The 14776-nt window shown below is 47.9% G+C and overlaps 1 non-coding gene across 1 annotated transcript; it reads right to left on the bottom strand.

Annotated features, from left to right (window-relative positions):
• Positions 1-1182: 1182 nt before the first annotated feature.
• Positions 1183-1288, bottom strand: LOC147995646 (U6 spliceosomal RNA). The gene has a single exon (XR_015685051.1). It is a non-coding gene; the product is annotated as a U6 spliceosomal RNA (small nuclear RNA).
• Between the last annotated feature and the right edge of the window lie 13488 nt (positions 1289-14776).

Below are 14776 nucleotides of genomic sequence, written 5' to 3'. Positions count from 1 at the left end.
TAAAAATGTTCCCTTGCCCCTCCCAGGTGGCCTGCTTCTCCTCTGACCATCTTCCAGCACCTCCCTCCCCCAGAAGGTGCTGGGCTGTCTGTGTCTTCATGGCTGCTCAGCACAGGGAAGGCACACTGACGATACTCCCACTTTACCAAGGAGATGGCACTTTTCCCTGTGGGCTCGGGCAGTGTGGACCATTGTCCCTTAACCATTTAGACTTACCGGGATCACATTCAGTTCCAGGTTTGTGTCACTGAGGCTTGGGGCCAGGGCTTGTGCAGGACAAAGATGTCCAGTTCCCACCCCCATCCCCATGGTGCCTCTGTGCTTCCTGATACAGGCTTTTCATTTTTTCTTTCAGTCCTGAGGATCAAAATCAGGGCTTTGCTCAACTGAAGCAAGCATTCTACAGGCGTCTACACTTACAGGAATAGCTATTTCTTGGATAAAACCGTGTGTTACATACAAATGTATATACATATGTGCCTGTAGATGTATATGTGAATACAATGTCCATGTCCATGTAAATTTTCTGAGATGGGGGTCTCACAGGTTGGTGTTTCTAGTTTTTTCATTGTATTTGCTTATTTATTTTAATTTTTAATGTTTTTGCCAGCATGTATTAGCTATACATAATAATTGGTTTCATTATGACGTTTTTATTTGTATTTTTAAGTCAGGGTCTCTCCTGAAGCCTTGGCTGTCCTGGAACTCACTCTGAAGGCCCCAGGCTGGCCTTGAACTCACAGAGACCTACCTGCTTCTGCCTCCTGAGTACTGGGATTTACCAAGTCTGTGTTACCACTACCCAGCTAGCTCATTATGGCATTTTCATACATGTACACAATGGATTTTTATATTTTTGGTTGTGAGCCTAGCCTTTAACGACTGAGCCATCTCTCCAGCCCCACAATGGATTTTTAATGCATTCAATACACACACAAAATACAGTTACCATTTCCTGTCCCTCCTCTCACTCCCATTAATTCTCAACTGGACCTCTCTTCTAGAGAGAGAGAGAGAGAGAGAGAGAGAGAGAGAGAGAGAGAGAGAGAGAGAGAGAGAATGTGTGTGTGTTGTGTGTATGCAGTATGCACATGAGCACAGTGCCTTTGGAAGCCAGAAGCATCTGATCCTGCTGGAGTCACAATAGCTGAGCCGTCTCTATACCCCCCACCCCCACACTTTTAAAATAAGAAATGTTTCGCAGATTTGTATGTCATTCTTTCACAGGGACTGTGCTAACCCCGTGTCTTTCCAGTGATAGTATATGCAGTGCTGAAAGGTGAAACACCATCTTTTTTATTGAAAAGATTTTTTTCAGACAATATATACAATCATGGTTTCTCACCCCTGCCAAGTCGCAGATCCGCCCCACCCTCCCAGCTCCATGCCCTTTCTCTTCCTCTCCACAGAAAACAAACATGCAAAAAAACCCAACAGTGCCAGAATAAAACCTCCAGATATACAAAAGCAAAGCCCATCAAAATACAAAATCAGTAACTATGATCTATAAGCAAAGGGACAGTAAGACAAAGAAAATGCCCAAACGAAGCAACATGAGACAGAAAATCTACAAAAACACAGATCCCTGGACATGGTATTGGAGCCTTGTAATCACGATTGTGTCTGTTTTGTGTTGGCCATTTACTGGGCAAGAGGACTGCCCTAAAGTGTGGCTAACACGCCCACTGAGGCTCCCTCAGAGAAGACTAATTTTTCCTTTGCGAGTGGGTATCAGTTGGAGATACCTTCTTGGCTAGGGATGGGAACTCGTGTTGAATTCTCCCTCTCAGCACTGGAATCCCGGCTGGCTTGGCCCTGTGCCGGCCCTGTGCACACTGTGCACACAGCCTCTGTGACTTCCCAAGTGTCAGTCCTGCTGTGTCGGAAGACACTGCTTCCGTGGTGCCCTCCATCCTCACTGGCTCTTACCATCTTTCTGTCCCCTCCGAGCTCCCTGAGCCCAGGGTGGGGACTGATGAAGACATTACTTTTAGGTCACTCACTCACTGTGCGCTGTCCAGTTGTGGGTCACTGTGTTAGTTCCCATCTACAGTAAAGAGAAGCTTCTCGGGGTTGGGGATTTAGCTCAGTGGTAGAGCGCTTACCTAGCAAGCGCAAGGCCCTGGGTTCGGTCCCCAGCTCCGAAAAAAAAGAAAAGAAAGAAAGAGAATCTTCTCTATGATGGCTAGGCATGGCAGTGACCTGAGCCCCAGCCTGGACTGGCCCCATCTTTATTTTTTGTGTCTTATGAGGCCCAGGCTGGCCTTGAGCTTGAACTTGTGATACTTCTGCCTTCACCTCTCAAGTGCTGATTATAGGAATTTAGCACCATGTCCAGGCCATGTAGGACTGAGACTCAGTACCCACAGAACCACTGCCTGGTGTGTGCCAAGGAGGTACTCTACCCACTCAGCTACAGTCCTTCCATTCTTCCATTCATGTGTGTGTGTGTGTGTGTTTACTTACGCTTGTCTCTCTTCTCATTATATTGCCCAGCTTAGCCTAGACCTCGAGGGCCTCCGGCCTCTGCCTCTAGAGCAGAAGTACATTAGTTACGCCATCTCTTCCTTCCTTCCTTGGCTATATTTAGGATTGAATTTAGGGTCTTGTGCACCATGTGTAAGTGATCTACTGATGATCTCTATTCCCAGCTATCTGCCCACACGCTGCTCCCTTTATTCCTCACCTTTTATTTTGAGGACAAGTTCAATCTCCAGGACCCACATATTAGGAGAGAACCAATTCTAGCAAGCTGTCTTCTGACCTTCACTTCACCCTGACGTCAGCATCCCCGGCTGGATCCCCATCTGGGGACGTTTACATTGTCTTCTCGTCTAGCATGCCCCAGTGCAGCCATGCTGTTCCTTTGCTTGCTTGCTTGATTTCTTTGTATGTGTGTGTGGTGGGGGGGCAGGATTCATGGGTCATTGAGAGCAGAAAAACATGTCCTCTGTCTTTGTCTTGGTGACAGGGCCCCGTATAATCTGAAGTAAATTCCTGAGAGAGCATGCATTTCTGTGTGTGTAACTGGGGGAGGGAGCTTATCTCTGTTGGAGGTTGAGTAATGGATCATGAGTATTCAATAAATTCTAAATGACAAGCCTGTATACAGTTTCACACATGTACCCCTCTGTGTGGCTGTCTTGGCTATGTATTCGAACATTCTGCAGTGCAAAAGTTAGCAACTACATACATGATCTATGTAAATGTGAATGGCCATCTGTTTAAAACGTTTCAACTATTTTATATTTATGGGTATTTTGTCTGCACGCATATCTGATGTGCCTGGTGCTCTCCAAGGCCAGAAGAAGATGTCCGATCCCCTGGAACTGAAGTTATTGATAGTTGTGATCTGCCTTGTGGGTACAGGGACCCTCTGAAATCAGCCAGTGCTCGTATTAGCTGAGCCATCTGTCTGTATTTGCATCAGGTGTGCCCTCAAGAGTGCGTGTTACCTGGGTTCAGTCCCCAGCTCCGAAAAAAAGAACCAAAAAAAAAAAAAAAAAAAAAAGAGTGCGTGTTATCTAGTATTGCACCAGTAGCTGGGTAAGCATGAGGGTCTTTGAGCTTATGTCTAAGCATCTGAGTTGCTCTGCTTCCCCGGGGCCTGTGTGTCTGTGTTAGAGCTCAATTCTATCGGTGGTGTTTTCTGTGAGCGTCTTTGTGCTGAGTGTGCTTGCTCAGCGTGGATTGGTGTGAACGGGACCACATGCACACCTGAAGGAGCTGTGTCCTTGCACACCGAATAAGAGCAGAGTGGTGCCCAGAGCTGAGGTGACGCACCCTCTCTGGTCTCTGCATTCTCCTGGGAACCAGCTCACCAGTGAGACCGTGAGACCGAAAGCAGACTTCATCAGGAGCACCAGCCCCTTTTGCAACCAGCCCTTGCCCCAGGCTGTAACCACAGATCATATTGCACAGGTCAGACCTGCCCACTATGACTGGCTGCCAGGAAACCCAGCTCTTAGCAAGGCTGTGCCAGCAGTGCCCTCCTTGGACTTGGGCCAGATCCTGGGTAAGGTGAGCAGAATATAGTAGAGGGGCCTCATGAGTCACTGTGAACAGTAGGGAGTGACTTCCTGGGTCTGGGCACTGTTGCTTTCTGTCCCTGTATGCAGCAATACTTAGGCAATCTTATGTCTATCAACCGCCTGTCATGGGTTTCCTGATCTTGAGTGCAGGCCTCTTGTCAGAATTCTACACGAGGACTGAAGAGTCTGCTCTAACAAATGGGTCTTGAGCCTGGTAGTGGAACACAATTTTAGTCCTAACACTTGGGGGGAGGAGGTAGGAGGATCTCTATGAGTTTGAGGCCACCCTGGTCTATGTAGCTAATTCCAGAACAATCTACATAGAGTGACCCTGTATCAAAGAGAGAGAGAGAGAGACAGAGACAGACAGAGACAGACAGAGAGAGAGAGAGGAAGAAGAGGAGGAGGAAGAGAAAGGAAAGAAAGAAAGAAAGAGAGAAAGAGAGAAAGAAAGAAAGAGAGAAAGAAAGAAAGAGAGAAAGAAAGGAAAAGAAAAGAAAAGAGAAAAGAGAAAAGAGAAAACAAAATGAGTCTCTTGGAGGATGAAGCTGAACAGGCCAGAGTTCTACGGGTCAGGGTGGGTCTAGGTTGGGAGTAACAGAAGGGGAGTCAGAGCTGGGGTGAGGGCGAGAACAGGTGCTATCATGGAGCTATCTCCTCTCCTGCTGGAACATTTTTAGGGCTTTGTTTCAAACTGAGTGAGGCTCAAGGACAGGACCCCAACTAGGATGACTGTGGGACTCATTATCAGGCTATAGGGCCTTGGATGATAAAAACTTGGGTGTACAATCACCTACTTGTATTCCCTCTGGAAGATGAACTCCATCATCGTCGTCATCGTCATCATCATCGTCAGCAGCAGCAGCAGCAGCAGCAGCAGCAGCAGCTCCAAGTCTCTAATCCTTACCTGCAACAGTCTGTCTATCTCTCCAGGTGTCCAGATGCCTCTTACCAATCCTAGACCCCAGCATTGAGGGGCATCAGGAAAGGGGCATTAGGCCCAGTGTGGGCTTAGGAACTCCCTGGGGCCTTTTGGAACTAGAAAGTAGGTAGCCAGACCCCACCCAGGGATACCTGCCCGTTATTGCTTCCTGTGCTCTGTGTGATTAGATTCCATTGTTCCTGCCTGCCTTCCTGGGCAGCCTGATCCTGCTAACACAGCTGTTCTTAGTAGCTGTCCTTCCAGGAGAGGTGAGACTGTTGCTCTCCTTGCAAATCAGGAGAGCCTTTATTCTGAAGACTGTGTACAACCCACTCACTCCCTATGCCAGGCAATAGGCTATGTTCATTGAAGACCCTTACCCTCCCTAATAGCATGTGGGCGCACACACACACACACACACACACACACACACACACACACACAGAGAGAGAGAGAGAGAGAGAGAGAGAGAGAGAGAGAGAGAGAGAGAGATTGATTCGGCCTCCAGCCCCATAGCCCCATCCTGACTTGCTGGGTGACTTTGGGTAAATTACTGCCTTCCCTCTTGTCTGAGTTTCTAGCAGTTATGAAGTGGGGCTAATACTCTCTGCCCCTCCCTGGCTCGCAGGGGACCAGTGGGGATAAGCGAGATAATAGCCGAGAACTGATTTGGAGGAAGCTCGTCAGTGCCAACTAAGAGGCATCAGAGCTGGTCTGTGTTTACATGGGTGTGGAACTTTGGTTCCCAGCCTCCTGGGGCTTGGGACCAGCCCTGACAGCTTCTTGGCTCTTAGCTTCTTTGTCCCACTTCCAGAGAGAGGACAGAATCCAAAGCTGAACAGTTGTCTACAGGTGAGACTACCACAGTGCAGACTTTGAGACTGGAGCACTGGCTTCCCAGCCTGGATAAGTCCAAATACTGGCTGTGTGACCCTAGGCCTGTCACTGCCCCTCTCTGGGTTTTAGCTCCTCAACAATGAAAGCCTCATGATTCTGGACTGAGAGAGGAGAGGACCCTAGAGCCTGTCATTGAATACTAATGTCACTAATGTGGAACAGGAAAAATCCTGTCATCTAACTCGACCTTCTTTATTTCTTGTATTTCTTTCCCAGTTGGGGCCACAGATAAACCACATAGTCAACATGGCCAACCCAAAACCATAAATTATGTGCAGAGGGGGGCATCTGTAAGGAGGTGTTTAATCAGAGAGGAGTCTCAGGGAAGACAACCCAAGTTAGGATGAACCAACCATGTAGCCTTCTCTGTCAGTGCTTGTTTCTCCTACCCGTGGCCTCTCCCTGCACCTCTAACCTCCCACAGCCTGATGCTCTTTCTAACACCCATCCCAGGCCTCTCCTCAACCTCCTGCCTGAAACCAAGGCAAGGCTTCCTCTCACTTTCCCTGACAACAAAGAGCCTCCAGCCATGACTCTATCCCCTGCTCTCTTTCAAGCATCAATGATGGACAGTGACCTTGTCCCCAGCCTGGAAAGGTCTAAAGTCTGTGATTCCCTGGTCATTGACTATCATTCCTGCCAACCATGTTCCTGCTGCCTCCTCCTCTTCCTCCTCCTCTTCTTCTTCCTCCTCCTCTTCCTCCTCTTCTTCCTCCTCCTCCTTATCCTCTTCTTCCTTCTCCTCAGTCACTGCCCCTTCTCTTTGGTTCTCTTCTCACAAATCTACCCATCTGTCTGATTTTTCTCATAATCATCTCTGCTACTCCTGGGTTGCACGCTTACCACTCCCTAAACCCAAGGTCTCCATTGCCTCTGCCAAGCACAGACCCCTCACCTCAAGAGGGGTCTCAACAGCACCATAGCAGAGCTTCTCCATGTGACCCAGACACAACGACTTAAGTGGTTTTGCCTCACTCCTGACCTCTGTTTTATGTCCTTGTTTTGCTTTTGTTTTGTTTTTGTTTCTACTCCTTACCATGCTATTTCATAATTTACAGACCCTGTTAACCATCCTTGAATCATTCCCCTGTAAGGCCAGGCAGAGGTAAATAAGCAATGGATGCTAAAGAAATGCATCTCCCTCTGCTGACTGTGGCCTGTGCTCTTTGTCTGCTTCTCCTGAAATTGCCTCCCATCCATTTCTGTTGGTGGCACTGCCACATCACCAAGCTCCTAGCATTGCAGGTCTCAAGGCTCTTCGGACTTATGCTGTCCCTCTGCCCAGCCCAGAGTCAATTCTTGGAGTGTCCCCTTTCCCTGGGCCTCCAGCAGTGCAGCTCGGCCATCCCTTCTGTAGCTCAGGCCGGCCTAGAATTTGCTATCCTACTGCCTCAGCTTCCAAGCAACTGGAATTACGGGCTTATGTCATTAGACACAACTCTAGGTTCTTTTCTATCTCTACTTTCTCTACTCCAAAGGAGAGGTCATTGTTTGATGATCTATTTCTTTTCTATCTGAACACTTTTGCTTATAAGAAAAGTAATAGATTTCAACCAGTGTAGTGGCGTTTGTCTATAATCCAAATGCTCGGAAGACAGAGGCAAGAGGGTCAGGAATGCAGGCCAGATGCAGTAAGATTTACACTAGCCTGAGCTACGTGAGACCCTATCTCACTCCTCCCATCCCACAAAAGTAAGAACTATTTATTGTAGACAGTTTTGAAAATGCCTGCTGAGTCCAGGTACGGTGATGCACACTGGTATTATAGAACCAGTTGGTCAGGAGGCTGAGGAGGGGAAGATTGCTGGAGTATAGGAAATCAAGGCCAAGGGAACTCTACTTTTAAGAGAAAAATCACAACTGGATGTGGTGGTACATGCCTTTAATTCCAGCTCTCACACAAGAGTCAGAGGCAGGCAGATGTCTCTGAGTTCAAGGACAGCCTTGTCTATAGAGCAAGTTCCAGGCCAATCCCTGCTACATAGTAAGACCCTGTCTCAGATGATAACAGGAATTGGAGAGATGGCCTGATGGTTAAAAGCTCTGGCTGCTCTTCCAGAGGACCTGAGCTCCAATCCCAGGATCCATCATAATGCATAACTGTCTGTAACTCCAGTTCCAGAGGATCTAATGCACTCTTCTGGCCTCAGAGATCACCAGGCATGTAAGGTGCACAGACATACATGCAGACAAAGCATACATATGCATGGTTTAAATCCCAGCACTCAGGGGGCAGAGGCAGGCAGAATTCTGAGTTTGAGGCCAGCCTGGTCTACAGCCAAGGCTCCACAGAGAAACTCCGTCTCAAAAACCAAAAGAACAAAACAAAACAAAAGAAGAAAATAACAAAATGCAGACTGACGAAAACGTGGGCGGAGCCAACACCATTTATCATTTTGATGGTGAGAGGTAATTTGTGGACATTTGAGTAAATAGTTTTTCAGGTTTTCTGTTTGCTTTCTTAAAACTCCATGACAACGGGCCACTTTCTTTCCTGGTCCTTCGGTTTTTCTGGTTCTGGGCTCCACTGATACAACCCCCACCCCCAGCCCCAGCCCCAGCCCCACCCCCAGGGCTGCCGCAGGTGAGGAAGGTGACAGTTCTCAAAGCCTGGATTGCCCACACCTCCCTGGGTGAGAGTCAGGACTTCTGGGTTCAAGGTTTCCAGGTGTGGCTCCTGACAATCCTTTGCTGGGAAAGTACTCCTTCTTGGGCCCTAGTCTTGGTGCTTGGGTGAGGAATGATCTTATTCAACAGGGCAAAACCAGTCCTTGTTCAGGGCTATTTGCTCAAACAGTAAGGTAGGTTTGGGGGGAAATAGCAAGATTTTAAATTTTAATTGTTTTATTTAGTTTTTTTTCAGACAGGGTTTCACGTAGCTCATCTCAAACGTGCTTGTAGTTGAGGCTAACCTTGAACTTCTGTTCCTTCTGCTTACACCTCCCAGGCACTGAGATCACAGTGTCACACCGCCGCACCAGACAACAACACTGTTTTGTCATTGTTTGTTCGGATTTCTTGGACCAATAACTTCTGGAGATTGGTCTTCAGTATAGGGGAGGCGGAAGATGGTGCCAAAGCTGAATGCTTACGCTCTGGATTGACAGGTCCCCCAGGAAGTGAGGAATGCATGTGTTTATGCATTTAATGAAATTTCCTGAGTCTATGACACTGGCGGCTATTTAAAGAACTGTTTGGGGACAGAGTACTACTGCAGGCTGCCAGTCAGCAACCTTAGGCTAGCCCTCCTAGTATAGCTACTGCGCCCTTTGCACAGGTTATCTTGACTCTCTCCTCTTTCCTCTGACTCTCTCCTTGTGGTATGTCCTCTTGTGATGTGGCCTCTATCCACTCCTTAGGGTCTGGCCCTCCCCTGTCCCTACTCAATCCCCAAGTGCTCAGAAGTGGGGGTCCCTGTCTACCGATCTTCTGCGATTTTGTTATCCTTGGAACCTTCCATCCCAACATATACCTACACACACGCACATACAGACAGACAGACAGACAGACAGACACACACATACACACACACACACACCACACACACCACACACACCACACACACACACACACCACACACACACACACACACACACACACACACACACACACACACTCAAAGGCACCTGCTCACCTTTCCAATTGTTTTTTATTGTGGTAAAATTCAAATGGCATAAAACTTTTTTTTTTTCGGACTGGAGAGATGGCTCAGGGGTTAAGAGCACTGACTGCTCTTCCTGAGGTCCTGAGTTCAATTCCCAGCAACCACATGGTGGCTCACAACCATCTGTAATGGATCCGATGCTCTTTTCTGATGTGTCTGAAGACAGCAACAGTGTAAGCATAACATAAAATAATAAATCTTTTTTTTTTTTCGGAGCTGGGGACCGAACCCAGGGCCTTGCGCTTCCTAGGCAAGTGCTCTACCACTGAGCTAAATCCCCAACCCCAAAAACTAACTAACTAACTAAATAAATAAATAAATCTTAAAAAAGAAAAACTTGGGGTTGGGGATTTAGCTCAGTGGTAGAGCGCTTGCCTAGCCCGCAAAGCCGTGGGTTCGGTCCCCAGCTCCGAAAAAAAGAAAAACTTTGTTTTTTGAGACAGGGTCTTTATGTGTAGCCCAGGCTGCCCTCAAAGTCACAGTCTTTCTGCTTTTATCTCCTAGTGCCAGGATTTAGGAGTACACCTCTGTGCCTGGCTTTAATTTTCCTTAAGGGTCTAGTCTGGGGCATTAAGTGCACTGTACGGTTATGCAATCACCATTATCCATTCCTAGAATTCTTTATCCTCACAAAACTGAAATACTATATCCTTTAAATCTCTCCCCACCTTCCCTTAAAAGCACAGCTGTATTCCTCATCTCTTTGATTTTGAATACTCTAAGTTGCATAATACTGTTGGAGTCATACAATATGCCTTTTAAAAAAGCCCTAGTTTTTTTCACTTATCCTAATCTCAAATTTCATCTGTGTTGTAGCATATCACAATCGCCATTTGTCCTAGTTTGCTTTCTGTTACTGTGATCTGGCGACAAGATCAAAAAACAATTAGACATCTCAGTCACAGTACAGGCAGGAACCCAGGAAGGATCAAAGGCAGGAGGAAGCTGCCTATGGCTCGCTCCGCTACTTTTCTTATATGCCCAGGGATGGCAGAACCCAAAGAGGGCTGAATCCTTCCCCCACCACCATTAATCAAGACAATGCCCCTGCAGACATGTCTAGAGCCCATGCTGATGGGGACACTCCCTCAGCTGAGATTCCCTTTCCTGGATGACTTTGGTTTATATCAAGTTGACAAAAACAAACAGCATATTATTTATCACTGATTGATTCATTCATTTATTGAGGAACTCGAGATTGAATCTTGCACACACTAGGCAAGTGCTTCCCTTGGGCTGTATCTGTTTTCCGTCCCTTGTTTACCTTTTGAGACAGAGTCTCATTTAGTGATCAGGCTGGGTTTGAACTCCCTCTGTAGCCCAGAGTGGTCTGTCTGTCCTTCCTTCCTTCCTTCTTAAAGACAGGCTCTCTCACTCTTAAAAGTTGTGATCCGGATGCAGAAGTGTACTCCACAGTTGATGGCTTTGGCAGGGGTGCAGGTGAGGAGGGCAACCCCTTCTTTAAGGGACTGGCCACTGGAGATTTGACTATGCTCCAATGAGTATATGGGCAACACAAATTGAACTTTTTTCTTCTTCTTCTTTTTTTCTTGTGGGGGTGGGGCCACAAGGGTTGGGGAGCAGACCTGGGAAGTGAGTGTGATCAGGGTACATGATATTGAGATTCCCAAATAATCTATAAAAATATTATGTTGGGGGGAAAAAACAAGACTCTTCTGTTACGTAACTCTGGCTGTCCTGGAATTCACTATGTAAAACAGGCTTGTTTCAAACTCACAGAAACCCACCAGTCTCTTCCTCCCTAGGACTGGAATTAAAGGCATGCATCACCACATCCTGCCCTTGTCCGGTGATTCAGAATGAGACCCTGCCTTAGGAAAACCAAAGAAAGGCTGGAGAAACAGTTCAGTCTGTAAAGTGCTTGCATACAAGCTGAAGGAATGGAACCTAGTCCCCAGAACCTATGTAAAAAGGCTGGGCCTGTGTGTATTCCTAGCACCATTGGAGACAGACAGGAGGAATCCTGGGAACACTGGCCTGCCAACCCAGCCTAAGTGGTGAGTTCTAGGCCAGTGAGGGACCTGATCTCAAATGAGTTCCCTGGCTTCCAAAGCGCTCGCTTGCACATACACACAAGTGCACATGCACCTGCACATATTCATAAAGACGATTAAATCCCAACTAAATTAAACCCAAACTTCTCTTTAGAATCTTCACTCTGTTGCTTAATACCTATCCCATGAAGCCATTTCTTGGCTTAATTTTCCTTTTTGGAGACAAGAGTCTTTCTGTTTTGCCCAGGCTAATCCTTATTTATTTTTGAGACAGGGTTTCTGTGTATAGCCCTGGCTATCCTGGAACTCATTCTGTAGACCAGGTTGGCCTTGAACTTAAAACATCTGCCTGCCTCTGCCTCCTGAGTGCTGGGATTAAAGGTGTGTGCCACTGGGGTTGGGGATTTAGCTCAGTGGTGGAGCGCTTGCCTAGGAAGTGCAAGGCCCTGGGTTCGGTCCCCAGCTCCGAAAAAAAGATCCAAAAAAAAAAAAAAAAGGTGTGTGCCACTACTGCCTGGCCTCCAGGCTAATCTTTTAAAAAATATTAAAGTGTGTGTGTGTGTGTGTGTGTGTGTGTGTGTGTGTGTGTGTGTGTATGTGCACACACATTTACAAGTGGCATGATTCAGGAGTTGGTTCTTTCCTTTCACTGTGTAAGTCCTGGGGATTGAGCTCAGGCAAGCGCATTCACCCGGAGACATACTGAAATCTCCCACTAACCCCTGCTTTTAAATTTGAGACAAAGTCTCACTGGCTGGCCTGGAACTTACTATGTAGACCAGGCTGGCCTCAAACTCATAGAGAGCTGCCTGACTTTGATTCCTAAGTGCCAGGATTAAACGCACACACAGCCATATCTGTAACCTCATTTTAAAAAAGAAAAATGGGCTAAACAGTTGGCTCTGTGGCTAGTGCACTGGCTGGTCTTCAGGGGGACCCAAGTTCAACTGCTGCTGCATGTAGGCAGCTCACGACAGCCTGTAACTCCAGTCAGGACTTCCTTCACATACCCATGCGCAGACATACACACCTACACAGAAGTACAAGTAAGTTACAACATTATCTTATTATCGTATGTGTGATATAAACATGCCACAGAGTCCAGGGAGATGGGGATTGCCTGCAGATGCGTCTCTCTTCTGCTTCGTATTTATTTATTTAATTCTTTGAGTCAGGGTCTCGCTGTGTAAGCCTGCTTGGCCTGGAATTCACGATGTAGACCAGTCGACTGGTTCACAGGAGCTGGGGGTAAAAGTGTGCCACCAAGCCTGGCCCTTCTTCTTTGCCGAGAGATCCCAGGATCAAACGTTATTAGCCCCAGGTCATTAGACGTGTGGTACTATCACTTTTACCTGCTGACCCATCTCACTAACCTACTTTCTCTTTTTCTTCCCCAGTGCTGGGAACGGAATCCAGGGCTATGAGTGCTGGGGAAGCATGCCACACCCATCTGTCTCCAGCCAGTCTCAATCTTCTCAGCTCTAGCAGCCTTCTTACAACAGCAGTTTGCTGAGAACCTGGCATGGGGCACACTGGGGTAAGACCCAGTCCCTGCTCTAATGATTTCCAAACATTCGAGGGCAGACACAGGTTAAGGCCATGAGAGCCACAGTGAGCTTAAGACTTAACAAACTTGTTAAGTTTTTTGAGACAAGTGCTGCATGGGGCAAAAGTGATTTTTTTCTTGAGGCAAAGCAGCACCTGAGGCATAGGTAACTGCCACTGCTAAGTGGGAATCAGGAAGGCATGACAAAGCATTATTCAGGTGGGGATGAAACTGAGCGCAGAGATCCAGAGATAAGGCGCAGGTTTGAGGAGCGAATGGTAAGTCCGCCCCCTAGTGGTCGCTGCAAGATTCCACCTCCTCTAGCCAGCCAGCAGGCTGCTTAATGCAGGTAGGTGTTTGCCTGCTAGGCACATACATCTACCATTCCAAGACAGGCTGTTTCAGGCTAGCACTTGCTGGGCACCTGCTGTGTTGATCACCCCTCTTAGAATTTGGATAGTCTGAGTCGTTAAATCACGGCAGCCGGTACTTTATAAAGAATCAAAAGGAGAACGTGTCCTTTTTGAGCCTCAGTGAGAAAATCTCATGCCCTGTGATATGAGACAAAAGGAACAAACTCCACCCCTGCCGTGTACCCAGCCCTCGCTGGGTAACTGCCATTAACAAAGGTCACAGAGGGAACATGGCACGATAGAGACGGCGATGACTCAGCTGCCACCTGTGACTCCAGGAGCTCCCAACCCAGCAGGGAGACGGATACACAAACAAAAGAAAGGATGCCACGCGCTCAGGGTCCTGCTGGCAAACCCAGGCTGTGGAGCAGGGCGTGCCAGCCACCTGGGCCAGCACCAAGGTTGAGCTTAGCTGAGTGAGGAGAAAGGTGGCCCACCACAGCACAGCAGGTACAGAAACAGGCACCAGAGACAGAGGGTTAGCCGGGTGGGCAGGAAGGTAGAGATAAGCACAGCCGCCAAGCTTGCTTACTAGTCCCTAACCTTTCCTGGAACATGGGACCTTTGGGCCACCCTACCAGGCTTCAGATCCAGTCCTACCACATGAGCCTTGGAACTGGGGAATTCCAGGTTTGCTGTCCACCTCTTGGCCTGTGAGTGTCCTAACAGAACAGGGGCAGTAGGACATTTGAGCAGCGTTTCCCGACAGTATTAAATGTGAACGGACTGGCAGTGTTTGGCACACAGTAGATCTTTGAGATCTCTTCAAGTCTGACTCTTTCGGCACCTCCAAGCCCTGGAGAGGGGTGACTGGAGTGGTGGGCCTCAACTAATGACCACTAGGGAGGAGTTTGGAGCCTGGGGAGGTGCTACATTCCAGCAATTCAGTCAAGGGTTTTCAGATGGACAGAGATGGCTGATGTCTGGTGACATGGAGGTGTCTGCCAGGATTCAAGCCCCCAACCATGGTTGAACCTTACCCCACCTGTGTAGGTGTGGTGTTGGCAACGAGAGAAACTCTGCACAGCAAGAACATCACCCCCATGGTCCTCTACTCTGGTGGTCAAAGGTGACACTTTTCTCCACCCTGAGAAGTCAGGGCAGTTTCAGGAGAGGCGGGGAAAACCTGCTGGACAGGGTGGCCAAAGGCCGAACCGGTTGGACAGGAGTTCAATCTCCCCCCTCAGCAACCCGACAAAACAGGGCTGAAGAGACAGCTCAGTGGTGCAGACAAGTGTTAGTTATGTCAGCACTGGAAACTAAGACAATGGGGACCTACGAAGAGAGC

The sequence above is a fragment of the Rattus norvegicus genome, chromosome 3 (genome assembly GCF_021556685.1).
Source record: "Rattus norvegicus strain SHRSP/BbbUtx chromosome 3, alternate assembly SHRSP_T2T, whole genome shotgun sequence".
NCBI classification, from domain to species: domain Eukaryota; kingdom Metazoa; phylum Chordata; class Mammalia; order Rodentia; family Muridae; genus Rattus; species Rattus norvegicus.
This window is presented reverse-complemented; position numbering and strand designations above follow the sequence as displayed.